The sequence below is a fragment of the Triticum urartu genome, chromosome 2, assembly GCF_003073215.2.
Source record: "Triticum urartu cultivar G1812 chromosome 2, Tu2.1, whole genome shotgun sequence".
NCBI lineage: Eukaryota > Viridiplantae > Streptophyta > Magnoliopsida > Poales > Poaceae > Triticum > Triticum urartu.
This window is the reverse complement of record NC_053023.1, coordinates 616,551,697-616,579,607: the sequence shown is the minus strand read 5'-3', so window position 1 is coordinate 616,579,607 and position 27,911 is coordinate 616,551,697.

Below are 27,911 nucleotides of genomic sequence, written 5' to 3'. Positions count from 1 at the left end.
GGAGGCAGCCGATGCAAAATCTCGGCGGTCAGATATCTGGCCTCCCTCAACTTCTTGATGTCTTCTTCCGTGACGGTGGAAGGCATCCATCGGCCTTGAAGGCTAGATCCGGACATGACTCAAGGTTCGGGGCGCTTGACCTGAACTTCGGGCATTTTGAGCTTGAGGTGGGGGAAGGATTCGATTGAGCACGGGGGGGGGGGGGAATAAAAGCCTTGTCCCCTTTATAAAGAGGGTGAATATCAAGCGTCCTCTCCGTGCCCGTTTGGACTTGCCTATAATCTAGGAGTCCTAGACGCGGTTGGGTTATCCACGCCCGTATTGATGAGAATCCCAGGATAAGGGGACACGATCTCTGCTTTAACAAGACGTGCCAAGGAAACCGCCTCGCATGGCGCGCTGAGGTGGGATAATCAAACGACTCGGATAAAGGCTTGGCCGTGGTGTGACACGCTACGGAATACGTCAGCAGATTAGATTGGTGTAAATATTATTCTCTCTATGGCAATATGTGGAAACTTATTTTGCAGAGTCGGACACTATCTTCGTGTTCAAAATCTTCTATGAAGTACTCGAAGGAGGAACCCGCCTTGCAATGCTGAAGACAATCTGCGCACCGGACTCGTCGTCATTGAAGCCTGGTTCAGGGGCTACTGAGGGAGTCCTGGATTAGGGGGTGTTCGGATAGCCGGACTATACCTTCAGCCGGACTCCTGGACTATGAAGATACAAGATTGAAGACTCCGTCCCGTGTCCGGAAGGGACTTTCCTTAGCGTGGAAGGCAAGCTTGGCGATACGGATATGAAGATCTCCTACCATTGTAACCGACTTTGTGTAACCCTAACCCTCTTTGGTGTCTATATAAACCGGAGGGTTTTAGTCTGTAGGACAACGTACACATCAACAATCATATCATAGGCTAGCTTCTAGGGTTTAGCCTCCTCGATCTCGTGGTAGATCTACTCTTGTGCTACCCATATCATCAATATTAATCAAGCAGGACGTAGGGTTTTACCTCCATCGAGAGGGCCCGAACCTGGGTAAAACTTCGTGTCCCTTACCTCCTATTACCACCCGGTCTAGACGCACAGTTCGGGACCCCCTACCCGAGATCCGCCGGTTTTGACACCGACAGTCGGCCTGCCCGATCACTTTTGATCGCAGGGATAACTCGACTAGTATCTGGCACGAAGGATCAGCTCCCTTAGTACTAGACCCAATAATTGATGGATACCATCTCACTCGAGTCCTTATGGACGGCGGCAGTAGTCTTAATCTGATATATCAGGACACAGTCCGCAAAATGGGGATAGACCCGACAAGAATCAGCCAAAGAAATACCACCTTTAAAGGAGTAATACCATGCCCAGAGGCCCGCTGCACGGGCTCTCTAGTACTAGAGGTTGTATTCGGTTATCCTGACAACTTCCGAAGTGAAAAGTTAACCTTCGACTTCGCTCCATTCTGAAGAGGCTATCAAGCACTACTCAGAAGAATGACCTTCGCCCGTTTTAATGCAATACCGCATTATGCTTATCTTAAGCTTAAGATGCCTGGTCCACGTGGCATCATCATAGTCAGCGGAAACACAGAGCGTTCCTTACGTGCGAAAGAATGTGTGGCGGCTTTAGTAGCCGAACACTAAACGGCCTCTCCAAACCAGAATAAATGATCGGTCTTCAAGACCGCGGACACGGCTAGACGAGTCTGGCGCACCACTAGTTGTGGCAGCTCAGATAAACCTAAGACGGGGTCGATGGATATACCCCCATAGGTGGTGCTAGGGGCTTCCCGCATGTAAAAAGGACTACGGTTCGGCTTGACCTTATTTAGATTGAATTTTAATGGTTTATTAAGGATAACCAATTTTGTGCACAAAAACTTTCACCTGGGCTTTTCTCTCTTACAGATGATCATCATGCTACACCCTTCCAGGATACGGCACAACGGAGACACAGGCGCAGACGTGCAGCAGGGCCCCGTTTAAAGGTTTCTTTTTAGATTAAGACCCCGTGTAAACCTTTTTCACTATCTCTTGTTGCTTCACACCCTCAGGATACTCAACATAACCAAGAGGGATGCTGGCGTTATTGACATTTCATCACGTCAGACTAATGCACGTACCTGGAAATCCAGGGCTTATTATCGAGGGCATTACTCAGCCCAGTATACATTGTAAAGACCGAATACCTTAGGGAGTGTTCGGCGTCGCGAGTTCGGCCTTATATGCATCAGCTCCGAATCATGTCTTTGGTCAATAGTTGGGTTTGCCCGGCTCCCGTGTTTTGCTACCTTACGTCCCGCTCTATCGGCTAAGGTGGCACCTGGAGAACTACTACGATTGTGCCCTGGTTCATCTGGATGAGCACCTCAGTAGAGAAAGCCGAAAACTAACTGTCATGATAAAGTGCGAGACTGGTCAACCACTCGAGGACTCAGCGGAATCTTCGCAATTCCTCCGCATTAACGAAGGACCGGTTTCCCGGTCATGTATGTACGCGCACCGTATTCAGATAAGCGTGGAAGTACCAGGGGCTATATAGTAGCCCCACTGTCAAACTCCTATGGCTAAGTGAAAGTGTTAAAGCAATATAGTCCGATTGCCTTGTTCTTCGTGCTATCACCTCCTTAATGGACCAAGACGTTGGATCAAGTGTGAATACGCGCTTTTCCGAACACCCCCGCATTATTTGCGTGGGGGCTGAAGCCAACGACTGCAAACTTTCAGGTTATACACATACATAAAATGGCCGCATAGGAGGCATCATAATACTTTCAGGCAAAAGTATAAACACAGCCTTTATAATCCAAATAGCAGTGTTTTACAATGGGGATACATGTCACTCGAGCATGATACTCTTCGAGCACTGAGCCTCTATTAAACGAGCGCCTTCTATGACTTCTACAAAATAGTGCTCGGCCAAGCCCTGCTCTACGGTCGGACCCCGGGTTGCAATAGCGGTGGCATCCGTATCTGCCCAGTATGTCTTAACATGGGCAAGAGCCATCCGTGCACCCTCTATGCACGCCGACCTCTCTACAGCGTCGATATGCGGCACAACACCAAGGAATCGTGGCACTAAACCAAAATAACTATTCGGCCTTGGTCCTTCCAGCCAAAGATGAGCCACGACAGACCTCATGGCAAGCCCAGACAACCTATGGAGCTCAGCCCACTCGGCCATTTGCTCATTTAACAGCAGCGGATGCGTTGGAGCACTGAACTACGACCAGAATAACTTTTCCACTTCGTGATCTTTTTGATCTTTGAAAAACTCAGTCGCATCAGCAGCACTCGTTGCCAAGTCCAAGTACGCGTCTACAGAACTCCATAATTGATCCAAAGGGGCATACTTCGGATCTCCAAACTTTGTCCGCAACAAAAAGGGCTTCCCAGCCGTGATATCTCCGGCTTGACGAAGCTCCTCCTTTGCCGCTCTGATTTTAGAGCGGGTTTCCTTGGTTGCCACCATGGCTTTCTTCAGGTCCGCCGCTTTCGCTTGGCTTTCCTTTTCAAGAAGCTCATACGTTCGGCGGCGTCCTTCAGCTCAACGGCCATCTTGGCTATTTTATCTTCGCTCTGGCGATGAGCAGCCCGTTCAGCTCTTAACTCTTCGGCCGCCTTTAGGGTGGCCGCATCACTTCTCCTGGCTTGTTCCTTGGCTCGGGCAAGCTCCGCCCGAAGGGTCTCCATGGTGGCAGCTCCACCTGCAGTCAAAGCATGTTATAGATACTAGCATCATGCTCCTATTGATATTTGTTGACCACCGGAGAATACATACCCTGTGCTTTGTCAAGCCGCTTGTTCACAAGCACGATGTCGGCATCTGCCGTATCAAGCTGCCGCCTCAGTTCGGCAAACTCAACAGTCCGGCAGCCACCGGACCCTCAGCCGCCTGCACATGCGAGCAGCATGATCATTACCTGGGACTATGATCCTCTGTTTGCCGCCTCTGGACAGCAAGCAGAGTCTCAGGGGCTGCTATCTGTATAGAGCACACCTAGCGTGTGCGGTACCATCAAAAAAATTATATATTACTTTGCGTACCTCAAAGCCTCTTAGCAGGCTCGTAAAAGCTTCATGCAACCCACTTTTGGCAGATGAGATTCTCTCAACCACCGTGCCCATTAAAGTACGATGCTCCTCTGAGATGGCCGCTTGCTCCAAAAGACCCATCAGTACATCCGGTTGGGCACCAGACAATCCCAGACTCTTTCTGTTGCTCTCCTTAGGAGCTGAATACTCTGGACTTCGGGTGGCAGAAGGGTTACCTTCTGGTCTTGGCGGATCAGGAGAAATCCTCCGTGATGACACCTTAGGGTCGTCTGCCCCAGGAGACTGGGAGACAGGGGGAGGCGTTTCGCTCTCCATCATCTCTGGAAGAAGATCCCTCAAAGACGAACTCTGTCGAGAAGGGCTACGATCCGGACTGCAAGACATATGTCTCGGTTATTGTCCTCGGAGATAAAGCAGGATATATTTATCAAAACTACTCTGGTTCACTTACAGCTCGGTGGAGGGTTGATCCCCTTGCGGGCACTGTGCGGCAAGGATGCCCTCCGGGGCAGGGCCCCCTGGCGAAAGATTCTTCCCTCATTTGGAAGCCCTCGTTTCCAAGTCCTCAGAGGCGGTCCTCTTCTTTCCTTGGGGAGAGGGAACTTTAGATTCTTCTCCCCGGTTATCCTCCTTCGCGGAGACACTAATTACCCCAGTTTGGATGAGTAATGCGTGAGGCCCGCTTTTGTCTTCCTTATTCCTCCCTTTATCTTCCCCTGATGGCACTTGATAAGGTGCGAGCTCAAGCATCCTGACTAGTACAGGATCCAGTGAGCCTTCGGGAAGGGGGGCTGAACACCTGATCATCTTCGCCTTTCTTATCCAGTCCTGGCCAAAGATCAATTTTTTCAGAATGATGTTGTGATAAATAAAAAGATAGCATGTTCAGCCGCAGAATTACTTACATGGGTATCTGGACGATTGCAGTTTAGACCCACATCCTCGGTGGTGTCCGGACACTTTATTCGCGATCCGAAGAACAATCCATACATCCCTTCGAGCGTCATGCTGAAGAATTGCTGAATAGTTCGCGGTCCTTCCGGGTTGAACTCCCACATACGAAGAGATCGACGTTGGCATGGCAGGACCCGACGAACTAGCATAACCTGCATTACCTTGACGAGACTGACATCCCTCTTGAAGAGATCTCGGATGCGACTTTGCAATGTCGGCATGTCATTAACTGGCCCCCAGTCCAGCCCCTTATTGACCCATGACGCCAGTTGTGGCGGGGGGGCGGAAGGCGGGGGCAGCTGCCCACTTCGTACTTCGGGGAGTTGTGATATAAAACTACTCCCGCTGCCATAAGTTGGACACCTCCGGGAAGGAACCCTTTGGCCATTGAGCATCGGCACCTTTGCTTATTATGGCACCTCCGCATTCTGTGTGTCTCCCATCGATCATCTTCGGCTTCACATTGAAGGTCTTGAGCCATAATCCGAAGTGTGTGGTGATGCGGAGGAAGGCCTCACATACGACAATAAACAATGAGATGTGAAGGATGGAATCTGGAGCTAGATCGTGGAAATCGAGCCCGTAATAGAACATAAGCCCTCTAACAAAGGGATCAAGACTAAAGCCTAGCCCTCGGAGGAAGTGGGAAACAAATACGACACTCTTGTTGGGTTCGGGAGTGGGGATGATCTGCCCTTGAGTAGGCAGCCTGTGCGAGATTTCGGCGGTCAGATACCTGGCTTCCCTTAGCTTCTTAGTGTCCTCTGTGACAGAGGAAGCCATCCACCAGCCTTGAAGGTTGGATCCGTACATGGTTGAAGGTCCGAAGCGCTTAGCCTGAGCCTTGGGTGTTGGAACTCGGGGTGGGGGAAGGGAAGGATTGAGCGCGAGAAGAAAAGGACAGGCCTTGGCCCCTTTATAAAGAGGGCGAATATCAAGCGTCCTTCGCGTGCCCGTTTGGAACTTGCCTAAAATCGAGGAGTCATATTAACAAGCGTGATTGGGTTACCCACGCCCATATTGATGAGACTCCCGTGATAAGGGGAACACAATCTCTGCTTCAACAAGACATGCCGATAAAACTGCCTCGCAACACGTGCAATGGCAGGCAGGGGAAAACGGTTCGTAATGACCGGGCCACGGCAGGACGTCACATTATGAAAAGTTGTCAGCAGATTGGATTTGTGGAATAATATACTCTCTACGGTGATATGTGCAATTTGTTTTGCAGAGCCGGACACGATCCTTGTGTTCAAAATCTTTTATGGAGTATTCGGAAAAGGGACCCGCCTTGCAATGCTGAAGACAATCTGCGCACCGGACTCATCGCCATTGAAGCCTGGTTCAGGGGCTACTGAGGGAGTCCTGGATTAGGGGGTCCTCGGACAGCCGGACTATATACTTTGGCCGTACTATTGGACTATGAAGATACAAGATTGAAGACTTCGTCCCGTGTCCGGGTGGGACTCTCCTTTGCGTGGAAGGCAAGCTTGGCAATTCGGATATGTAGATCTCCTCCCTTGTAACCGACTCTATGTAACCGTAGCCCCTCCAGTGTCTATATAAATCGAAGGGTTTAGTCCATAGGACAACAACAATCATAATCATAGGCTAGCTTCTAGGGTTTAGCCTCGATGATCTCGTGGTAGATCAACTCTTGTAATACTCATATCATTAAGATCAATCAAGCAGGAAGTAGGGTATTACCTCCATCGAGAGGGCCCGAACCTGGGTAAACATTGTGTCCCCTGCCTCCTGTTACCATCCGCCTTAGACGGACATTTCGGGACCCCCTACCTGAGATCCGCCGGTTTTGACACCGACACCATGCTCTAAAAGATATAAGCGAAGCACTAGAGCAAAAACTATATAGCTCAAAAGATATAAGTAAAGCACATAGAGTATTCTAATAAATTCCGATTCATGTGAGTCTCTCTCAAAAGGTGTGTACATCAAGGATGATTGTGATAAACTAAAAATCAAAGACCCAAATCATACAAGACGCTCCAAGCAAAACACATATCATGTGGCGAATAAAAATATAGCTCCAAGTAAAGTTACCAATGGACGAAGACGAAAGAGGGGATGCCTTCCGGGGCATCCCCAAGCTTAGGCTTTTGGTTGTCCTTGGGGTGCCTTGGGCATCCCCAATCTTAGGCTCTTGCCACTCCTTGTTCCATAATCCATCAATTCTTTACCCAAAACTTGAAAACTTCGCAACACAGAACTTAAAAGAAAATCTCCGTGAGCTCCGTTAGTAAAAGAAAACAAACCACCACTTCAAGGTACTGTAATGAACTCATTCTTTATTTATATTGGTGTTAAACCTACTGTATTCCAACTTTTCTATGGTTTATAAACTCCATTACTAGCCATAGATTCATCAAAATAAGCAAACAACACATGAAAAACAGAATCTGTCAAAAACAGAACAGTCTATAGTAATATGTAGGTTTTGAATACTGCTGGAACCCGAAAAATTCTAAAATAAATTGATGGACGTGAGGAATTTATCTATTAATCATCTGCAAAAATAATTAACTAAATAGCATTCTGCAATAAAAAATGGCAGCAATTCTCGTGAGCGCTAAAGTTTTTGTTTTTTACAGCAAGATCAAAAAGACTTTCCCCAAGTCTTCCCAACGGTTCTACTTGGCACAAACACTAATTAAACACAAAAAACACAACCAAAACATAGGCTAGATAAATTATTTATTACTAAACAGGAACAAAAAGCAAGGAATAAAAATAAAATTGGGTTGCCTCCCAACAAGTGCTATCGTTTAACGCCCCTAGCTAGGCATAAAAGCGAGGATAGATCTAGGTATTGCCATCTTTGGTAGGAAATCCATAGGTGGCTCTCATAATAGATTCATATGGTAATTTTATTTTATTTCTAGAGAAGTGTTCCATGCCTTTCCTTAACGTAAATTGGAATCTAATATTCCCTTCCTTCATATCAATAATTGCACCAATCGTTCTAAGGAAAGGTCTACCAAGAATAATAGGACATGAAGGATTGCAATGTATATCAAGAACAATGAAATCTACGGGCACATAATTCCTATTTGCAACAATAATAACATCATTAATTCTACCCATAGGTTTCTTAATAGTGGAATCCGCAAGGTGCAAGTTTAAAGAACAATCATCGAATTCACGGAAACCTAGCAAATCACAAAAAGTTTTCGGGATCGTGGAAACACTAGCACCCAAATCACACAAAGCATAGCATTCGTGATATTTAATTTTAATTCTAATTCTAATTGTAGGTTACCACTCATCATAAAGTTTTCTAGGGATAGAAACTTCCAACTCAAGTTTTTCTTCATAAGATTGCATCAAAGCATCAACGATATGTTTAGTAAAGCTTTATTTTGACTATAAGCATGAGGAGAATTTAGCACGGATTGCAACAAGGAAATACAATCTATCAAAGATCAATTATCATAATTAAATTCCTTCAAATCCAAGATAGTGGGTTCGTTGCTATCTAAAGTTTTAACCTCTTCAATCCCATTTTTAACAATTTTAGCATCAAGATCTAAAAACTCCGAATTTTTGGGACGCCTTCTAACTAAAGTAGACTCATCTCCAGTCTCATCATTATCAAGATTCATATTGCAAAACAAGTATTTAATATGGGACACATCAATCACTTTTAGATCTTCATCTTTATTCTCATAAAAAACTAGAAGAACACGCCTTCACAAAGCAATCTTTCTTAGCATGCATCCTAGCAGTTCTTTCTTTGCACTCATCAATGGAAATTCTCATGGCTTTGAGAGACTAATTGATATCATGCTTAGGTGGAATAGATCTAAGTTTCAAAGAATCAACATCAAGAAAAATCTAACCACGTTCCTAGCCAACTCATCAATCTTAAGCAATTTTTCTTCAATCAAAGCATTAAAACTCTTTTGCGAAGTAATAAATTCTTTAATACTAGATTCAAAATTAGAGGGCATCTTATTATAATTTCCATAAGAATTGTTGTAGTAATTACCATAATTGTTAGAGGAATTACTAGGACACGGCCTAGAATTAAAATTGCCTCTATACGCATTGTTACCAAAATTGTTCCTACCAACAAAATTCACATCCATAGATTCATTATTATTCTCAATCAAAGTAGACAAATGCATATCATTAGGATCAGTAGGAGCACTCTTATTAGCAAACAATTTCATAAGTTCATCCATATTTCCACTCAAAACATTAATCTCTTCAATTGCATGCACCTTTTACTACTAGATCTTTCAGTGTGCCATTGAGAATAATTAACCATAATATTATCTAGGAGTTTAGTATCTTCTCCTAAAGTGATTTCCATAAAAGTGCCTCCCACGGCCGAATCTAAAAGATTTCTAGAAGCAAAATTCAATTTGGCATAAATTTTTTGTATAATCATCCATAAATTCAAACCATGTGTAGGGCAATTACGTATCATTAATTTCATCCTCTCCCAAGATTGTGCAACATGCTCATGATCAAGTTGTTTAGAATTCATAATATCGTTTCTAAGAGAGATGATCTTAGCGGGAGGAAAATACTTAGAGATAAAAGCATCTTTGCACTTATTCCATGAATCAATACTATTTTTAGGCAAAGACGAAAACCGAGCTTTAGCACGATCTCTAAGCGAAAACAAAAATACCTTAAGTTTAACAATATCATTATCCACATATTTCTTCTTTTGCAAATCACACAAATCAACAAAATTGTTTAGATGGGTAGCGGCATCTTCACTAGGGAGGCCAGAAAACGGATCTTTCATGACAAGATTCAGCAAAGCAGTATTAATTTCACAAGATTCAGCATCGGTAAGAGGAGCAATCAAAGTGCTAATAAAATCATTATTGTTGGTATTGGCAAAGTCACATAATTTAGTATTATCTTGAGCATCGTGACAAGCAAGCAATCCAACACACAAGCAAACAAGAGAAGAAAAGGCGAATGGAAAGAGAGGGCGAATAAAACGGCAAGGGTGAAGTGGGGGAGAGTAAAACGAGAGGCAAATGGCAAATAATGTAATGCGAAGGATAAGAGTTGTGATGGGTACTTGGTATGTCTTGACTTGGCGTAGATCTCCCCAGCAACGGCGCCAGAAATCCTTCTTGCTACCTCTTGAGCACTGCGTTGGTTTTCCCTTGAAGAGGAAAGGGTGATGCAGCAAAGCAGCGTAAGTATTTCCCTTAGTTTTTTAGAACCAAGGTATCAATCCAGTAGGAGACCACGCGTGAGTCACCTCGTACCTACACAAACAAATAAGAACCTCGCAACCAACGCGATAAAGGGGTTGTCAATCCCTTCACGGCCACTTGCAAGAGTGAGATCTGATAGAGATAATAATAATAAGATAAATATTTTTGGTATTTTTATGATATAGATTGAAAGTAAAGATTGCAAAATAAAATAGATTGGAAACTTGTATGATGGAGAATAGACCCGGGGGCCATAGGTTTCACTAGTGGCATCTCTCAAGATAGCATAAGTATTATGGTGGGTGAACAAATTACTGTCGAGCAATTGATAGAAAAGTGAATAATTATGAGAATATCTAGATATGATCATGTATATAGGCATCACGTCCGTGACAAGTAGACCGACTCCTGCTTGCATCTACTACTATTACTCCACACATCGACCGCTATCCAGCATGCATCTAGAGTATTAAGTTCATAAGAACAGAGTAACGCTTTAAGCAAGATGACATGATGTAGAGGGATAAACTCATGCAATATGATATAAACCCCATATTTTTATCCTAGATGGCAACAATACAATATGTGTCGTTTCCCTTTCTGTCACTGGGATCGAGCACCGAAAGATTGAACCCAAAGCTAAGCACTTCTCCCATTGCAAGAAAGATCAATCTAGTAGGCCAAACCAAACTGATAATTCAAAGAGACTTGCAAAGATAACCAATCATACATAAAAGAATTCAGAGAAGATTCAAATTTGTTCATAGATAAACTTGATCATAAACCCACAATTCATCGGATCTCGACAAACACACCGCAAAAGAAGATTACATCGAATAGATATCCAAGAGAATCGAAGAGAAGTTTGTATTGAGATCCAAAGAGAGAGAAGAAGCCATGTAGCTACTAGCTATGGACCCCGAAGGTCTGAGGTAAACTACTCACACATCATCGGAGAGACCATGGAGTTGATGTAGAGGCCCTCCGTGATCAATGCCCCCTCCGACGGAGCTCCGAAAAAGGCCCTGAGATGGGATCTCTTGGGTACAGAAGGTTGCGGCGGTGGAAATAGGTTTTGGTGGTGCTCCTGGATGTTTTCGGGGTATATGAATATATATAGGAGGAAGAAGTAGGTCGGTGGAGCAACGAGGGGCCCACGAGGGTGGAGGACGCGCCCAGGGGGGGTAGGCGCGCCCCCCTGCCTCGTGGCCTCCTCGATTGTTTCTTGATGTCCACTCCAAATCCCTTGGATCACGTTTGTTCCAAAAATCAAGCTTCTGAAGGTTTCATTCCGTTTGGACTCCGTTTGATATTCCTTTTCTGCGAAACACTGAAATAGGCAAAAAAACAGCAATTTGGGATGGGCCTCCGGTTAATAGGTTAGTCCCAAAAATAATATAAAAGTGTAAAATAAGCCCATTAAACATCCAAAACATAATATATAATAGCATGGAACAATCTAAAATTATAGATACGTTGGAGATGTATCAACCCCCGCCCCGCCCCCCTCCACACACACACACACACACACACACCAAAACCTCCTCGGGCGCGCGCGCGCACACACACCCTCCCTCGCTCGAAACCCTAGCAAGGTCCCTGCCGCCGCCGCAAGGCCTCTATTGTCAACATCTACCGGTTTGCCCGTGCAGCTTACCCATCGATCTCCATACCCAGGCCGCCTTGAGTTTCTTAGATAACGCCTGCCAAACGCCCCCTTTCCCACAGATCCCCATCCCCATCCGCCATTCCAGAGCGTCACGACCTAAGCCTGGCTATGCTTCCTGTGGAGCTCGAGGAGCGACTGGCCCAAAAGAGGTGTATCGCGTTCTCTTCGCCCGACATCACCGAGGAAGCTGACGACTATTACTAGCCGCAGGCACTCAAGCAGCGGACTAAAGTATGCGGGTATGTCTCGGACGCCGGCTACGACATCAAGGTCATCGACAGCGATGGCCTGAGGCGGGCTATGTCACAGGTTAAGTGGCCCACCCCCAACCCCTCGGGTTCAACCGCTGTTGATCTCATCCATGTCCCCGCCGCTGATCTCCTCTGGCTCAATGTCAACAATTTCCATCCTACATCGCCATCGAGCCCCTTTTGTCATTTATGAAGGACATGTTCTGCGACTCTGGCTTGGGATCACAGCTTCCAAGTCAGACCTCATCGACGGCGACCACGAGGAGGGCACCCTCTCCGGCTCTTCCAAGGGGAAAGAGCACATCTGCTCTTGCAAGGGGAAAGAGCCCGTCTGCGACATCAGGGAGGGCACCTTACAGCCGTGCTCTTCCAAGGGGAAGGAGCCCATCTACGATAACATGGAGCGCATCCAGGGTCCATGCTCTTCCCACTAGAACGAGCTCATCTGTGACAAGTGAGGAAACTCATGATTTTTTTGCCGTGCCTCTTCACAGGGGGAAAACCATGATTTGTTTTGTCGAGTCCCTTTTGTAGTGTAGTGAGAATATGTCTAGTTTTAATTGCTATATTTGGTTGTTTGCAGTATGCCTTGTTTATTTCAGTTGTTCACAATGTGATGCTCTATATGTGGAATTATTTACTGTGCAGTATATTTCATCAATCCAGTTTTAAACATACCAATAGGAATGCATATATTTGCTTGTTGTTATGCCCGTTATAGCTAGCATATGCCTCTTTTAAAGTTTTTTGATTGTTCGGTTGTTTCTAGTTAGCAAATGTCCAGTTTCAAATGCTATCTTTGGTTGTTCGTAGTATGCCTTATTTATTCCAGTTATTCATAATGTGATGTTCTATATGTGCAAGTATGAACTATGCAGTTCAATTTCATCAGTACAAGTTTCAACAATACCACTATAAATGACTAGATTTGGTTGCTACATCTTGTAGTTAACACGCCTTTCCACTTTTATTTAATAATTACCAGTGTACTTAGACCGGCACAATACCAGTTTGAATGACTATGTTTGCTTGTTGTTAAATGTTAGGCCCGTTGCAATTAACACATCTTTTCACTTGTTTTGCTTTACTAGCGTGCTTAAACCTGCACACTGAAGCTATCTTTTGGAGATTATTTTGTCTGCCATGGATAATTTGGTTGATGTTTAGCCTGTTGTGCTTAACATGCCTCTCGATGTACATACACAGGACAATTTTAGGAACGACTAATGTTTTCCATCGAGGTTAGTTTCATCCCATGGCTTATATATACTCACTATTCAGGATATCTGTAGCTGGTACCATATAGGCTGGGGGCTGATAAGGGACAAATCGGTGAATCAGACTTTTAACCGAATATATCTGTAACCCATTTATCGTTAAGTTAACTAGGACCATATGTAATATATCTGAGGGTACATAGCAACATGCACTATTATTAATGTCTAAATATGCAATCCTAGGCTACATAGCAATAAGGAAGACTGTTGCCTTAATGTTCTGATGATGTCTAGATATACGTAGAAGAGCAGCAGCAGCAGCAACACAACCCTATTTGGATACTCAACTTAGCTAGAGGTTAGAGTTAGTTTCTAGCTCATGACTAACCTTGAACTAACTCCATCCAAAGAGGTTTTTGGATGATAGGGTTAGATTGACAATAAATGCACTAGAAGAACTAGCTTCAATTAGCACCTCTTGGGTTGGATATTTTTTGGGGTGGGTTAGATGCAACTAGCTCAAACTAGCCCTCATGTTTGGATATACTTTAGGGCTATTTGAGCCCGAACTAGTTCAAACTAACTCTAACACATGGATACAGCAACAGTTAATCAGCCGATAATTTGTAAGAATGCGATAAACTCCTTCTGGCCCATAATATAATATGTTAATTCATCTAATATGTGATTATATTAGATGCTATAAGATATTATAAAACAGTGTTGTACTACATCATTGTGCAATTGTTATTTAGCTTCTAATATTAACTTGATGCTTTTAGGTACATATGTCATTGGTAAAGATCCGCGCTTCGACCATTTCTGCATATGGGGCAATGAGATATCGATGAACCAACATCAAGTGAGGAAGCTGATAAAAATTGTTAGTAAAATGGGTCAAAAGATGGCAATTGAACCATTTGTTTACACTTTATTCAAGATAACAGTGAACCGCATGATGGTAAGTAAGAACTCTGCAGCCTTCTTTTTACTGTCCATAATGAGTTGTGTTAGATAACAATGTCTGAATGTTTTTCCTTTGCAGTGGTTGCCAAAAGAGATTACTCAAGATTACCTCTCAAACTACATGATTGGTGGGCATGCAAAGGTTAAAGTATTTCTACCAGAACACGATGATTATCTAGATGTTTTCATGAAGACCGTGAAGGATGGGTGGTCGGCCATCACAAGGGGTTGGACTAGAGTCATGCGTGCCTTCTGGATGGAGGAGGGCACAATATGGGCATTCCGCTTCACCTTGTTAAGCAAACAGAATGTATTTCGCCTCTTTCTTTACCGTCTTTAATAGTACAAGTATACAACTGTGGTTCATCATTCTTTATTTGGTTCTTATGTAATTCTTGAACATATGTACCTATGAATTGAATAATGCATTGGCTGTTTGAACCTGATGGATATGAATAAAGCTATAGCATACATTCAAATTCAAATCCGGTACAATTTGAAATGGTAGCAATTAAATTAAGGTGAAATTACGCTCTCCAGGTCGTTACGGCACACACGGTTGGTGAAACACAAACGTTTGCGATATATACCATAATCCGAGACAGTTCACAGAGAGGAAATGTGTGCAATCATGCACACAGTTGCCGTTTGCAAAGCGTGTGCGATGTCAGACAATATCACAAAGGGTGGGGGCAAACTAAACGTTTGTGTTAGTTGCCTTTTCATACACGATTCGCAACCATGAACTGTTTCTGATAAAGTATGCATCGTAAAAGTTGCACCACAGAATAGCGTGTGCGATAGTTGGCGTGTACGATGATGTTACTACGGTCCGACGTTTCTAATCTTGTCCGACACTCGTACAACGATTAGCTAATCTTCTTAATTAGTTGTCACATACGGTTTGGGAAAAGCGAATGTGTGTGATTGTATGCTTATCATGCACGTTCTATAGTAATGAAATGTTTGTGATAGGCCGCGCATCGTAAACGTAGCACCATAGAATACCGACTGCGATGGCAATGCGAGCACAAACGAGTAGGAGTACTGCATATGCATCTTGGCTCCCTATCCCCGACGGTTTCTAGGTCGTGTGGGAAGGACCCCCATTAACCGACACTCACTAGGCGACGGTTCCAAATGCCGTCACGGAAAGGGGTTAAAAACCATTTGTATAGCACCGACGCGTATCAGTGTATGTGATGCTACGATAACTAGCTAAGTTACTCAAACTACATCTCTCCTCATTAACTCATTGTCACATAGGCAAATTTACTGAGTTAGACTTGATGTTACTGCTGAAGTTACTCCCACTATGATTAGCCTTATGAAACAACAAGATGGTAGTGTTGACGAACAAGTTCGAAAGTGTATATAATTCAACGGCCGATGTTAGGCCAACTCCAGCACGCGACCCCATCCCGTTCGGTCCCGTCCATTTGGGGTAAGACGGACAGACTCCACGACCCAGCGCGTGATGGCCTGGACCCATCTGGTTCGTTTTGTGTATGGGCCGACCCATTTTGAGAGCAAACATGCGCCGGGTTTGGGTCACGGCGGACAACAAACGGACACACCGCTCATTCGCTTCGGGGCCGCGTGGCAGGCAGCCACCTACCTCCCACTGCCCAACATTAATGTGCACGCACGGTCGGCCCCACCTGTCATCCACCCAGGCGAGCGGGCCACGTCCTTCCTAAATGGGAAGCCATGGACCGATCGCAGTCCATGCTCCCACTCTGGTCGCGCGGCCTCCTCGAAACCCGACACCCAAACCCTAGCTTTCCCTTCGCCTTCCTCAAGCTCACCGGCCACCGACAGCCATGGGCTTCTAGAACACCGGCCGCAAGGGGAAGCACGACCGCGAGGCTGGCTCGTCCTCGGGCTGTCGCCGCCGCGGCGTCAAAGAGGAGCCCGCATCACCACCGCGAAGGGCCCCAGCGCCTCCCGCATTCTCCATCGCCCCTACGGCCACCGGCGAGCATGACCGGCACTACATCCACGCGGATGCTTGCCGTCGTTACTGGGAGACGAGGACACGACTTCCCTGGAGCGACGTGCACCTGCCCAATAACTGGCATTTGTCCGTGGATCGGGTGTCGATCCCACCGGTCCCGACGAGCGGTCGAGTGCGCTGCGAGGAGATCGAACACCGCCGCCGCCTCCTGCCAGACGACCTCTACTACGACCCCAGGTACGCCATCGACTCCGACCTCTGGGACACATGGTTCCAGGACGAGCACGACACGTGGCGTGCCTCCTTCTTCGTCGGCACCTCGTCGGGGTCGTGGCGGCCACGTGAGCACCGTGCACGCGCTTCGAGCCCTCCCCAAGTGCGCGGGCTCTGGACATGGCCGACGACGTGGGGGCGTGAACTAGTGCCCCACGCCGCCGCAGTCATCGGAGCGCGAGGCGTCGCCACGGGAGGTGGTGGTGTAGGCACCTCCTGCCTTCCAGCAAGCTCCCGTGTACCAGGCACCGCCGCCCCACCTCTGGATGCCGCCGGCCTACGTCGACCTCGTCAGCGACGACAACGACAACGGCAGCCACTGAGAAGATGGCGACGGCCACGCAGGAGTGCGCGGGCGGCGGTTTTCTTTTGTTTTTTTATGTTAATTAAGTCTATGTGAACTGTGGAACTGGACCGTTTTATGGCCGTGATGTTTAATTATGTTTTATGTTTTTATGTTTGTGTTTATTTTATTTTTTCGACATTTTAGTTTAGTTTTTGCATTTTTATCACGTCCATCCTGGACATGATTTGGGATGTAGCCGTGCGTTGGACGCACCGACAATCCAACGGCACAAGCGGACATGGACGAATTTATTGCTGCTCCAAACAGACGAAAACAGGTCAAAACGGACTTCCATTTGAGGTCATGCGCTGGAGTTGGCCTTACGCGTTGCCGTTGCCCTCGAGTGGCTTGACTAGTTCACTGGACGTTGTCTATGCATGTGGACGCCTGGACGGGTTCGCAAAATTGACCAGTGCACCGGTGCTCCCGTTCTTCATTGAAAGTTACCAAAATGGGTTCGTTAGGCCAACTCCACCGCGCGATTTCAAACGGACGTCTTTGTGCATGTTTGTCCGATGAATCGTGGGTGTGTCCAACGCGCGGCCGCACCCTAAAATCTGTCCAGGATAGACATGAATAAAAAAATATAAAAACTTAAATGAAATGATTAAAAAAGTAAATAAATGCAGTTAAAAAACATAAAACATATATAGGGGTCACGGCCACAAAACGGCCCAGTTTCTCGGTCCATTTAAACGGTCCAGTTTCATAATTAACATAAAAAACAAAAATAAAAAGACGCCGCCGCCAGCGCGCTCCTGCCCGTACTCGTCGATGTCGTCGCCGTAGCCGTCTTGAATGGCCACCAGCGTCGTCGTCGTCGCTGACAAGGTCCACGTAGGCCGGCGGCATCCAGAGGTGGGCCGGCGGTGCGTGGTAGACGGAGGCGGGCTGGACGGCGGGAGGTGCCTGCACGACCTCCTCCCGTGGCGACGCCTCCCACTCCGGTGACCGCGGCGGAGTGGCGCACCAGTTCACGCCCACGACGGCCGCCATCTCCGATGCAGTGCAGGACCAGCCCCACCCCTGGCCCAGCAGACCCGGGTGGAACGCGGCCACCGGCTCCTCCTCCATCACCTCCTCGGGGATGGCTACCTCGCCGGCGGCGGAGCGGGCCATCATCTCCTCCAGGCCCTCCCATTGCCGCTCATCGTGCGTGTGCATGGGGTCCTCCATGACACGCGCCATGAGACGGGCCTCCTCCTTCTCTGTCATGCGAGGAGGTGGTGGTGGAGATGGCGAAGGCGACGGCGACGACGTGGGCATGAGGCCGCGCACCAGCCTACGCCCGCGCTCCTAGGGAGCAGGCGCTGCGCGCTCCCGACGTGGCCGCCGCGGCCTAGACGCCGTGCCGGCGAAGAAGGGGGCACGCCGCACATGGTGCTCGTCCCTGAGCCAGGTATCCCAGAGGGAGGGGTCTGGGACGTACCTGTCGTCGTAGTACAGGTCGTCGGGGAGGAGGCGGCGGCGGCGCTCGATCTCTTCACGGCAAGCACGGCCGCTCGCCGGGACCGGCGGGATCGGCACACGGTCCGCGGACAGGTGCCAATTGTTGGGGAGGTGGACGTCGCTCCAGGGGAGCGGCGTCCTCGTCTCCCAATAACGGCGGCACACCGACGCGCGGATGTAGTGCCGGTCGCGCTCGCCAGTGGACGTGGGGCGATGGAGAACGCGGGCGCGCGGGGGCCCGGCGTGGTGGTGATGCGGCCTCCTTCACGGAGCCGGCGCGGCGCCCCGACGAGGAGCCGGCCTCGCGGTCGTGCTTCCCCTTGCGGTTCCAGAAGCCCATGGTTTCGAGGTGGCCGGCCGACGAGCTTGAGGACAAGGGAGGGCTAGGGTTTGGCGCTGTCGGGTTTTGAGAAGGCCGCGGGATGGAGTGGGGCAGTGTGGGCGACGACCGGTCCACGGGTTCTCCATTTAAGAAGGGCGGCGACCTTCCACTGGGCCGATGACAGGTGGGGCCGGCCACCCGTGCGCATTGATGTTGACGGACGGGAGGTAGGTGGCCGTCCCACCACGCGGCCAGACGCGGACGAGCGGCGCGTCCGTTCGGTGTCCGCGACGACCCAAACCTGGCGCAAAGATGCGCTCGAAATGGACGGCCCGAACACAAAACAGATCAGATAGGTCCGGACCGTCGCACGCTGGGCCGCCTCGTTTATCTGTTTTACTTCAAATGAACGAGACCGGACAGAATGGGATCGTACGGTGAAGTTGGCCTTAAAAAGTCAGTGGAATTCAACTCACCAAAATGGACCACCCCGACGACGAGGGCAAAAAAGACTAAACTGCGGTTCCCGCGCTCCGCCAGGGGCAGTTTCGGTATCCAGTTGCTTCGAGGGCACTGCTTCTTCTCCGGTAGGACCAGCGTGCACCGCCAGCCCATCGTTCTCTTTATGTGAGGCACGTCGCGTCACGTAAACTGCTACACACGTAACGCATCTCGGCTGCGAGCCCCACCACAGGAGCCCCACATGTCACTGACCTGCTGCTTTCATCGCGAGGGTTAGGGCATGTACAACAGTGTACAGTCAGCAGTCTGTAAGAGATGCCAGGTAGGATTTTCAACCACGTGGAAGAGAGAGATAGAGGAGCAGAAGGTGCCCGTCTGTAGAAATAAAGACGGTCGATTCCCAAAAATTTCTCTGCTTGTCAACACCCTTTTTACCGTTGTATGCATAGGTCGTCTGTTACAGTCCTAGAAAATCTCATGTTCCGTTTACTTTACGTGCAAAACTAATCACACGCACAGCCGAAACTCCAGATCGTGGGTGAGTGCTTCAGATAGCCTAATAGACAGCCTATTTTACAAGGTGCCTTTTGTACCGTCTATAAAGTGACGTGGAGGTAGTATATAGACAACAGCTATCTAAACTGATGTACATGCCCTTACGAAAGGTCACTTGCTGCCGACCCGTCGTCCAACCTGGCGGGTCAGCCGACGCGTCATGTCGGGGACGTGGCCAACTCCGAGTGGGCGCAGGGCGGCGTGGGGTGCTGACGTGGTGGACTCGAACGGCGCCCGAGGTGCGAGCATGGACTAGGTCTTTGCAAGGCTGTTTAAAGACGAGGTGACGGCTGACCGCCGCGTGTATTCATATCGGGCTGGCCTATGGCTATAGACAGACTGTAGAGCGCGCTGGATTACCTTGGCAGGAAAGAAACGTCTCACGGAGAAGTCGAAGCCTGCATTTACTGCGTGCATTGGTCCATACTTGCAGGGTACTCCTACTAGTATACGTAGTAGTACTACTAGAACGTGGATGCTTCTGTCGAATTCACTTTTTACGGTTTACTTCCTCTGAACTCAAGATATTACTACTTTTTAAAGGTAAAAACTACGAGTCAATCAAGGAAAAAGCTTCTGTTGAACCGACGGATCGGTGCGATTCCATCCGCCTCCTTATACGCGGGCCAACCTTCTTATCTCTAGGAAGGTCCACTGCATCACATCTTATCTTCTCGCTCTACTCGTTCATCTTCGTCGTTGGATCTCGAGCGCCTGCCATGCTCTGCCGCCGCCCCACCGGTGAGAAGCCCCGCCCACCTCATCTTCTTCTTCATCTCCTCCTCTTCCTCTCTCCTCCCTCTCCTCTAACCTCGCAGCCCCTCCCCAACCAATGTATCGTCGCCAGTGGGCATGCCGATAACCAGGCCTCCATCAGCCATGCCCCTCCTCTTCTTCTCCTGCCTCCATCCTGCCCAAGTTCCTCCTCCGCCGCATCTCAAACAAGATCTCGAGCCGCGTCTGCCATCCTCGGAGCACCAGCATCTGCGTCCGTCGTCGTCCCGCTGCTCGGGGAGCACCGGCATAGACAGCCATTGGCTCCGCCTCCTCGAGCTCAGTTTTCCTGCAACAAGTTTCCCGCAACAACGGTGCTTCTACAAACCCAGCAGCCACGGAGTGGCGGCGCTACTGCTCTGTTGCGGTCGGCGGCGATGTGCTTGACGCATGCAACATGGTAGTTATTTTTGCAACGCAGCCATTGTTTCGGGAATTGTTTCTGCAACCCAGCCGTTGTTTCAGGAATTGTTTCTGCAATCTCCAAATTTTTGCAACATGTTAGTTGTTTCTGCAACGCAGTCGTTGTTTCAGGAATTGTTTCTGCAACGCAGTCGTTGTTTCAGGAATTGTTTCTACAACGCGGCCGATGTTTCTGCAACTGGTTTGTTGTTTCAGGATTAATGTGTCGGGAAGGCGACACGCGTGTGCAAGGAGTTAGATCGGACGGCTCGCGCGCGGAGATCTGACGGCTGTCGAGGTGGTGGATGTTTACTAGACATCTACCAGCGGACGCGTAGCGGCTCCCGTCAATCAATCAACCGTTGGATTACAAAACCACACGCGTAGGCACTATTTAGAGACAATCAGAAGACCACGAGCACGCACCTTGCAGAAAGGACCCATAAAAGATAAACTCAAATGATAAATATCACACATCAAGCGATAACATTTTTCGATGGCAATTTTCAGTGACATACATTAAGTTTCTACCAAAAGTAAACTGAAACACGAAAGTTGTCATGCTTGTCATCTTCGAGTCACTAAACTTGCAGTCGAAAACGTTCGGAGTTGCCATGTGCTCGTACCTGTCGTTAGTTACTTATCACGATCCAAGATAAAAGTACAACCCAGGGACCTAAGCGAAGACAACCATCCGCCCATCGTATGCCATCGTCGCAAAGCTTTACCGAACATAGGGGAGACACCAACTTGCCCGGAACCAAAGAAGCACCATAGCAGACAATGTTGCGTTGTGAGCCAATGAAGCGGGCCGCTGGACGACCTGAGACAATGTGGTTCGTGGGCTAGGGATTATCCCCACACTCTTTGATCAATGGCCCTGCCGTTCTCAGTTGACATTGTCGAAGAGAAGACCTGAAGCCCACCATGTGTGAAACGAGCAATCTTTGGAAAGATGTCGTTGCCACCGTCCTGACCACGATGCTGGAGTAGACGTTGTCGCGACAGCGGGGTCAAAGCACACATAGCATCCACAAAGTAGTCGACGTCGCTACGCCAACCTTGCTTGAACATCGAACCAACCAGATGTTGCAATGAGAATTGAGGATGATGCATTAGACAAAGATCCAAAGACAAATTATTCGCTTCGCCATCCGTCCACCATAGAGGAGACCTTGGACGACCAAAACCCTAGACTCGTGCTACTACACGTCGCGTGCAAGGTCCGGCCCCTTTTCCCGCCGGCGTTGAAAGGTCTTCACGGGAGGAGTCACCGGAGACAATGACGGCAAATGTTTCGCCTCTTTCTCTGCGAGGAAGAGAAGAGCGAAGCGGTTCGTAGAGCGAAGCGCTGTAGATATTACTACTCGTACTCCCGTCAGCCGTGACATCGTTCTACTCTGTCCGTGCGGGTTTATCAGGCTCCATTTTATTTTAAGCCAAAGTTTGACCATAGATTTACTATAAATTATATGTTAGAAAAATTATACTATAGGAAACCTCTTTCAAATACAAGTTCAAATATAACTTTTGTAACGAATATTCATTTATGAGCCCAGGCTCATCTGCACCTGGTCAAGAAAAAAGTCACAAGAAATAAAAAAATTGTTGCATGGTAGATAATTTGGTGCGCGAGGTGCGCTCCAATTTTCAGATCATTTTAACATATGAGTAGCTCTCCGTAAAAAAGACAAATTGGGTTAGAACAATACATGAACAGTAAGCATTTTACAATCCTTAAATTTGTCTTTTTTGCCGAGAGCTATTCGGATGCCCAAATGATCTGGAATTTGAAGCACACCTCACTCATCAAAGTATCTACAGTGCAATTTTTAAAAATATATATAGTATTTGTTTTGATTTTTTTCTTCATCGCGGGTGCAGATGAACCTGGGCACCAAATCACTGCTCTCCTCTTGTAACATATATGTTAGTCATATGGATGGCCAACGTTTGATCAAAAATATGAGGGTGACAGTAAACCCGGTTCGGAGGGAGTAACATATTAATTGTGTCAATATTTTAAGTGGGAGTACCATCAAAGGAGTAATTCCTATGTATGATGTTTGAGTTTCTTTTTCTTCTGAGGGGACGCCAGAGCTTTTTTCGCTGGACACATGAAAACATTGACACCTAGACACCATGCGAGTTAAATTCGTACCAATTTTTCCTACATTATGAGTGGTGTTCACTATGATTTTAGAAACATTATTAATTAATATAATGGGTGGTTTCAAAAAATCATACCAATTTGGACAATGGTGTTAACTTGAATAGTTTTTGAGGGTTCAGTTGGGATCATTGTTTAGAATGGTGATGCACACTTACCTTTTCTTGTTGTATAGCGTGTATGGCCTCACAAAAAAAGGCGTGCATGCAAGGGAGGTAAAATGTTGGCATATCGTGGTGATGTACCTGAAACTTAAAAGTGCACGCATACTTTTTCGTAGAAACGGGCGACCGGCTTGTTACTCATAAGTGTGTATTTTTTTGTCAGCTGGTGAATGTTTTTTGTTAGCATTAAATGCGTAAGTACTAATCTGGGAAACAAATTCATGCACATTTATTTTAACCTTTCAAATTTTTAAAAAATCATATTTTTTAAACCACGCGTCGGAATTCAGATCCGTTTTCACTGTTGGATTCATCGCGACGAGATCTTTGAAACTAAATTCCGCATGGATATGTTTTGACGAAATTTTTTTGATGCCAACTTTGATGTTATATGGTGCAACTAAAGTACTGCATTGTGCAACTTTAGTACTACATGGTGCAACTTTTTTTAAACCAACTTTAGTACTACATGGTTTGTAATTTAGTCTAGTTGCACACACATTGATGTTTAGTTGGCTTATAATATAGTCTAGTTGCACACACATTGATGTTTAGTTGTCAGAAGGACTAGTTGCACACACATATGCTCAGTTGGCTTGTAATTTAGTCTAGTTGCACACATATTGATATTTAGTTGGCAGGACACTAGTTGCATACACATATGCGCAATTGGCGCGGCAATGTAGTCTAGTTGCACACCCATTGATATTTAGTTGGTAGGACTAGTTACACATATATGCTCAGTTGGCGAGGCAAATATAGTTTAGTTGCACACACATGATATTTAGTTGGCAGGACTATTGGCACACACATATGCTCAGTTGGCGCGGCAATGTAGTCTAGTTGCACACATATTGATGTTTAGTTGGCAGAAGGACTATTGGCACACACACATATGCTCAGTTGGCGTGGCATGTACTCTAGTTGCACACATATTGATGTTTAGTTGGCAGGAAGACTAGTTCGTCGAAACTCCCCCATGTGGGATCTACTTTTAAAGAGCACGTCGCAAGGGTTTCAGCAGTGAAAATGGATCTGAATTTCAACACACGGATTGAAAGTTATGCCTTTTAAAATTTTAAAATCACAAAATAAATATGAACAAACACATGCACATGCATATACATGCACATAAGAAGATGCATATGCACACAACAGGAAAAGAGACTACTAGATGACTATTCTAATTAAAAAGGAAGAGACAAGAAATTGCCTAAAATGACGGCCGCTCGCTACGCATCCCAAGCAGTCATGCGCTGGCTAGACACGTCCGGTGATGTATTGGGGTATACTAGATGGTACCCTGTACGCTTGTTGCGGAATTGGATAAATAATTTCTAAATAATATGTAGAATACTAATTCAGTACTTACAATTAAAACTATGTGAGATTTTTTCGCATAAGCTAAAAATAATCTTGGCATGAAAGTTGTGCATGTCACAATTACATGTAGTGTGGTTTAAAACACACTTAGAATGCACTAATGCGTGTTGCATGGTGGAGGATTCAAATGTGTAGATCAGATTTATGCTAATGTATCAAGTTAGTAAATCTAACGGCTACAACAATTTTGATAATTTAGAAGCATGCATGTTGAGATAATTATAAGGGATAATTGATTTTATGCTCTAGTTGTGTCTCACTCAGAAAATTTACCCCTAATTTCCAAAAACATTTGGTTCTACCCAAGCCACTTCGCTCCTCTTATTCTTTTGCCCTTTGATCATTTCACTGTCAATTTGAAAACTTCATAAAAAATTCATACCAACTCAGAAAAATACAAATAAGATATTCAAATGTTCAGAAAAACATCACCTATATGTGCATGTCATTTGCATTCATGAAAAAGTGTTGGAAAGTCCCCATCTTAGTTTGAGCCTATAGGATCTCACCATGAACAGTAAAATCTAAAAAATCATTTTTAAAAAAATAACATTTAGCAATGTTTTGAGTGCTTGCCAAGTTTCATCGAGGAATGACATACGTGGGAGTTGTGAAAAAAATTGATGCTCCAAAACAAAAGCATTTTAGAGTGTTTCTTTTGTTTTTTTGCCACGACTTCCAGGAATGTCATTCCCTGATGAAACTTTGTAAGAACTCAAAACATTCGTCGATGTTTGCCATAATATTTTAGAATTTTTAGAAATTGTTTTCAACTTGTTCAGATTTTACTGTTCAAGCTGAGATCATATGAGCTCAAATTGAGACTGACACTTTCCAACGCTTTTCTCATGAATGCAAATGACATGCACATATAGTTGATGTTTTTCTGAACATTCTGATATTTTATTTGCATTTTTCTGAGTTAGTATGAATTTGTTATGAAGTTTTCAAAGTGACAATCAAAGGCAAAAGTATAAGAGGAGCGAAGTGCCTTGGGCAGAACCGAGAGCTTTTCAAAATTAGGGGTAAAACTATCGACTGGGACACCGCTAGGGGCATGAAATTAATTATCCCTAATTATAATTAGTGGGAATCAATGTTTTAGGTATATATAGGATTTGCATTAGCACCCGGGAGTATGTATTCCTAGACGTCGAAGGATGTTTTCCAAATTAAAAAGTTTTTCAACAGTTAGATTTGTTAGTGTTCAAGTTACATATATGCCTGTAAAATTTCATGAATTCGAAACATCTCAACAATAGAAATAGAAAATCAATGAATTCGAAGGTATTTTCGGGTGACAATGACAATTGTTTGAACACTTGCACATACGACTCTTTTTGTATTCACTTCAGATATACTACTCATTGTACTATTCGTCTTCGTAGCATGTGGTCCCGCGAGCCCATTTCAATTTCCTTATAACATTTTTCTTTATATTTTGTTTTGTGGATGTTATCAATGATGTTGCGTCCTGGTGTCTTGGACAATGTTTCTGACAACAACATACATACACCCGTATGACTCCATAGGCTGAGCATAAAGAGAGGATCCATACTTAAACCTTGAATTGACACAAATTAATGTTAAAGAAATAACCTCAAACTTCAAAACCGTGTAAGTTACAACTCTGAATTCTCAAGACAGTGCAACGCTTAACCCTGACTGCTCAGACAGGTTTCTAGTTGGCTTGACCAGCTGACCCGCTCAGTCAGTGTCATCACCCCACTTTTTCGACCCAAAAATAAAAGTGTCCAGAAAAAAATGAAAAAAATATGTATAATTAACAAAACCATGCTGATAATTATGTGAAAATTCCAAACTTTTTTCCAAGCAGATAAATTAATACATATTTAGGACTTTTATTGGTAAAATTTTGACTAGAAAATGAAAAGCGCCCCAAACATTGAAACAAATCTCTAAAATGAACACTACAAGTTTGATCATTGTAGGAGAGTTTCAATCTTTTTGACAAACAGATTAAAAATACAAGGAAAATGCATATTTAGAATCTTTTTAGTCAAAATTTGACTAGACAATGAAAGTGTCCACAAAAAAGTAAACACATTTTCTAACATGAACACTATCATGCTAATCGTTTTGGAAAAGTTTCGAACTAATTTTTTCAAACAGACTAAAAATACAAGGAATGTACATATTCACGAGCTTTTTTGGTCAAATTTTGACAAAAATTGAACGTGTCCAGATTTTTTATTTATTCTTATATAAAATGAATGCTATTGCGGTGATCATTCCGGGCAAATTTCAAAAAGAAAATCCAAACATATTGAAAATACAATGATAATGCATATTCATGATCTTTTCTGGTGATGTGGAAGCTGACTGGGCCCAACCCAATCAAACTGACTAGAAACCGGTTTGAGTAGAGTCTGGGTTGAAGGTTGGATGGTATTGAAAGTTTTCGTACCTTAGACAGTTTTGTAGCCCCCCACGTCACCGATGTCTGAGCCACAGGAGCAGGAGGAGCCGGAGAACCCCATCGCAACCGCCATGCTTCTGGCATCCAACATCACCGTCAGGCCGAAGCCATCTTTCGCAAGGCGCAGGCGCAAGTGAAGGAGGCCCAACGTGTGTTCACGATGGCATCGGCGAGCACGCACCATGCCAACCGGCTCGCCTACCACGCTTAGTCCAGCAGCCATGCCCAACGCTTGAGTGTCAAAATCAACGCGGCGCTTGGCCTTTCTGGTGGCGAGGAAGACGAAGGTGTCATTGAGCTTTCGGCTGACGGCTAAGAGAAGAATTAGCTGCGTTGCCGGAATTGCAATGCCGGTGACGAAGAAGAAGAGTTGTATGTCTAAAGAAGAAGTGTCTTTTGTTTTTCTATTGTTTGCGCTTAGTCTAATGGTTGTGCTTAGTTTCTGCTTAATCAATCTTTAATCCATGTTTGTATTTTTATGTAGAAGTATCATATTGTAGTGCTTGTCAGTTCAAGGAAGTTTAAGCGCCAATGAATTCAAGGGGGGTCCATGTAATTTTCTCTCGACAACTGCTCAACGCAGCACCTTCCCTCTCGTCCGGCAATAGGAGCATCTATAACCGGACTTAGCAAATCTGACCTCCTAAACGTTAGCGGACGCGCCCGGTCAGTGACCAAACTTGTCCGTTTTCAACCCTTATTTTTTCATTCATAAATCCACACTTCTCATTTTTCTCCCATATATGTCTGGTCAGTGATTGGTGGAGAGAAGAAAAAGAAAGAAAAAAAAGAATAAATAAAGAGAAAAAGGTGGTCCGGGGTGAGCCACGTTCTACGTGGCGGACTGCCCCAGCGCGCCCGCGAGCGCTTATATCCTTCCTACATTTGTCCTTAA